General features: G+C 51.1%; 1 pseudogene; it reads left to right on the top strand.

Annotated features, from left to right (window-relative positions):
- LOC142595129 (feather keratin Cos1-1/Cos1-3/Cos2-1-like) lies at nt 1-853 on the top strand (annotated as a pseudogene).
- The last annotated feature ends 3,384 nt before the right edge of the window (nt 854-4,237 follow it).

Raw genomic sequence — 4,237 nt, 5'->3', positions numbered from 1 at the left:
ATGAGCTTGTCAGAAAATAACCACCTCTACGAGGGATGCCTCTGGCAGCCTGGGGCAGGAAAGGTCCATGATAAAAGCCAGCCCAGCTCCTCGCTCTCTCATCCACTTCTCTTGCTTCCTTCTCCTTGGGAGTCAGGTGAGTCTGAAGCCCCTTCTCCTTGTCTGCTTTGTCTAAAAGGAGGTCTCACCTCAATGGACCTCTCAGCTGACACCAGCCTTGTCCTGTGCCCGATCTTGTGGGTGCTTGTTGTGGGAGAGGGAAGTGGTGAGAAAGTTAGCCATGGAGGGAAGCTGGGACTGTAGTGAGGTGGCTTCTAGACTAAGAGGCTGGGCAGTAGCTGCACAGGAGGTGGTGGGTCTTTTTGGGCCCTGTCAGGATGAGGCCAAGAAGCCCTCATACATCTCTGCACAGCCCCCAACTCCCGGTCCTGCATGGGCTTTGGCTCCCTCATGGTGTGGTGACAGGCTGCTCCTCATGCATCCCCGTGTTTTGCTTCCTCCCTGCCCTCTCTCCCAGGTGCCCCTCAGGCCCCAAGACATGTCCTGCTACGACCAGTGCCAGCCCTGCCAGCCCTGCCAGCCCTGCGGCCCGACCCCGCTGGCCAACAGCTGCAACGAGCCCTGTGTCAGGCAGTGCCAGAACTCCACTGTTGTCATTGAACCCCCTGCTGTGGTGGTGACCCTGCCCGGACCCATCCTCAGCTCCTTCCCGCAGAACACCGTTGTGGGCTCCTCCACCTCCGCTGCTGTTGGCAGCATCCTCAGCTGTGACGGAGTGCCCATCACCTCCGGGTGCTGTGACCTCTCCTGCATTACCAGCCGCTACTGTGGCAGCAGATGCCCCCCCTGCTAAAGATGCTGGCAATCGACCATGATAAGGACCCCCAGGAACTCAGAACGTGGTGCTGGACACAGGATCAAACTTCATGCCATTGTTTTAAGAGCAGCTGACCATGTCTGACTTGCCCTGCAAGGGCAGACTGGAAGGGGCCAGCCTGGGCTCTCTGAAAACATGGCCAATGTCCACCTTTCCTGTATTCCACTCACCGTTTTTCTTTCTTTTCTATGTTGTCTTGTCCTCCTCTCAAAGCCTGCAGTGAGGACCCCAGAAACCAGCCTGCAGGGAGCTGCTAGCCTCTCTCCCTTTGCCAGGCAGGTCCCCACATGCCCTGTGGGAACTCTGCCACAGCAAAAGGGAAACAGCTTCTTGGCTGCTCCTGCTGCTCCCCTCGCTGGGGGCCTCCACTTGGAGGGACCTCATTTCCCTCTCCAAACTCATTAAAATTTGCTGCAACCTTGCCTGTGTCCCTTAGGGGGTCTGACCATCTGCATACTGAGTGCTGATGAGGAAAGCCATTGCTTTGTGGAAGGAAATAGGTGGGGGCACAGGGCAACCCTTCATCACTGCTCGAGGCATTGGAGGGTGGGACGCACTGCAGCGATTCCTCTTCCAGGCACTGCCTCTTGAAGCTGAGGAAGATAATCCTAGTTACTCCGCTGCCAATGGCCATCAGTCCTTGCCTTGCTGCGTCTCTGCTCAGAATTACCCCCTTGGCCCTGGAGCACGCCATATGAACAGCAATCTGTTGTCCTCCAGAGAGGCACTGTGGGCATGTGGGAGGCCCTGGGGAGGTCAGCAGTCTCACAAACTCCCCTGTCCCTGGGAACGCAACACCCCCTTGGCTGAAGGCAGGCCCAGGACAGTGACTGTTGCATGAACATGCAGCGCTGCTCTGTGCTGCCTTGTCTGCCTCAAGCACAGCTTTCCTGAGGCCCAGCAGCTCTACAGACCCACAAGTGCCGCAATGCAACTCTGCTCTGGAAAGGTGCTGTGGGAGAGGAGATAACGCCCAGCTCCACAGGGTCATGTCACTGACAGTGGGATTTGATTCCAGCCTAAATCTACCCTCCTTTAGTTTAAAACCATTCCTCCTTGTGCTGTCACAAGAGGCCTTGCTAAAAAGATTCTCCCCATCTTTCCTGTAGGCCCCCTTTAAGTACGGAAAGGCTGCAATAAGGTCTCCTCACAGCCTTCTCTTCTCCAGGATGAACAACCCCAACTCCCTCAGCCTGGCCTTGTAGGAGAGGGGCTCCAGCCCTCGGATCATTTTTGTGGCCCTCCTTTGGACCCACTCCAACAGGTCCATGTCCTTCTTGTGCTGAGGGCTCCAGAGCTGGAGGCAGGGCTCCAGGTGAGGTCTCACCAGAGCAGAACAGAGAGCCAGAATGACCTCCCTTGACCTGCTGGCCACGCTGCTTTTGATGCAGCCCAGGATATGGTTGGCTTTCTGGGCTGCAAGCAAACATTGTTGGCTCATGTCCGGGTTTTCATCCACCAGGACCCCCAAGGCCTTCTCGGCAGGGCTGCTCTCAATCCCTTCATCCCCCACCCTGTATTGATATTGGGGGTTGCCCCATCCCAGGTGCAGGACCTTGCACTTGGCCTTGTTGAACCTCATGAGGTTCACACAGGCCCACCTCTCCAGCTTGTCCAGGTCCCTTTGGATGACATCTTGTCCTTCTGGCGTGTCAACTGTACCACTCAGCTTGGTGTCATCTGCAAACTTGCTGAGGGTGCACTCAATCCCACTGTCTATGTCATTGAGGAAGATATTAAACACCACTGGTCCTGGCACAGACCCCTGAGGGACTCCACTTGTCATCGGTCTCCATGTGGACATCGAGCCATTGACCACAACCCTCTGGATGCGACCACCCAACCAATTCCTTACCCACCGAACAGTGCACCCATCATATCCACTTCTCCCCAGTTTAGAGAGAAGGATGTTGTGGGGGACTGTGGTGGTACATCTCCCCCCAGCCCTCTGTTTTTCTGTTCTGTTTTTCCCCTTCACTTCGGCTGCTTTACAATCTCAGGAATTCCAGGCCGCAGCTTTTGTGTAGCGAGTTGGTCAGTTAAGTGCCCCTTAATTGTACCAGAAACTCGTACATGGCTGGAGCAGAGAGCGGCTCTGTTCTTATCAAGATTCGTATTATGGCTAACGAGGGGAACGAGAACAAACAGCTACCCCGGACAGCCTTGAAACAGGGTGGTATCATCATTGCTGGAATTCCAACAACAAGCCCACCCGAATTGTGGCTCGGATGGAAATTTACTGGTGATTAAAGTCAATCATCTCACAATCCTAGATATAGTACTAGATATACATATATACATATATATATACACACATTACATCATCCTTATCCATATAAACCGTTGACCAAGTCTGAGACTAGACCTAGCTTAACCTAGGCTCCTCTCTGAGAAGGATTTTAGAAAGCAAGGGGGTCTAGTCTAAACCTCGTGACCCAACGGGAGGGTTTCTGTATCCCCTACATACAATTTCTCTCTCTCTCTCTCATATAACACAATTTCCTTTATGCACTTTTCCTATGTACTAGATATACATATATACATATATACACACACATTACATTATCCTTATCCATATAAACTGTTGACCGAGTCTGAGACTAAGACTAGACCCAGCTGCACCTAGGCTCCTCTCTGAGAAGGAGTTTAGAAAGCAAGGGGGTCTAGTCTAAACCTCGTGACTCAACGGGAGGGTCCCCCTTATTCCATATACACGCAAGCCCTTTATCAATCATTCTAACTCAGTGTGATTTAAGTCTCTTTTATGTGCTTCTATGTAGTCATAGAGTGAACCTTGCCATCTGCGAATCTGTAACTAAGTCACGGTTTTGATCAATTTTGTCTAATCACTTTATTAATCATTGATGATTGAGTGCTATTAAAAATATTATAATCAAATTCTGCGATTTGCTACAAGTAAATTCTAACTGTTACTAGATCAAACTGTGTAAAGTCACTCATTCATAGTGAATTGACACAATCAGCAGGATTCACAAACCTGCATTCGTGACACATTCTTACTGGGATCCATCTACACGCATGCTCCAACCTCATGGATAAAAACAAAATAAATTCCAAATTTCCAGTATAAATTTCCCCTGTTCCAGACTGCGTTCATTACCTTAATTTCTATCACTACACTCAGGAAGAGTTTCACTCCCTCTAGGTTCCTCCAGTCATCCTCCAAGTTTGTCTCCAGAGGCTCCCTCCTCTCTTCATCCTCCAGTCAAGTGTTAGTAGATTAGAAAACTCTTCCTTTAGCTTCTCATCTGAAGGCTGAAGAAGGTAATTTCTCTCAGCCTCTCCTCGTGTCTTGTGTAACAGAAACACAGAACTGTTAAATTTAGAAGGGACCTGTGG

This window comes from Pelecanus crispus, chromosome 18, assembly GCF_030463565.1.
Source record: "Pelecanus crispus isolate bPelCri1 chromosome 18, bPelCri1.pri, whole genome shotgun sequence".
Classification (NCBI taxonomy): Eukaryota; Metazoa; Chordata; class Aves; order Pelecaniformes; family Pelecanidae; genus Pelecanus; species Pelecanus crispus.
This window is presented reverse-complemented; position numbering and strand designations above follow the sequence as displayed.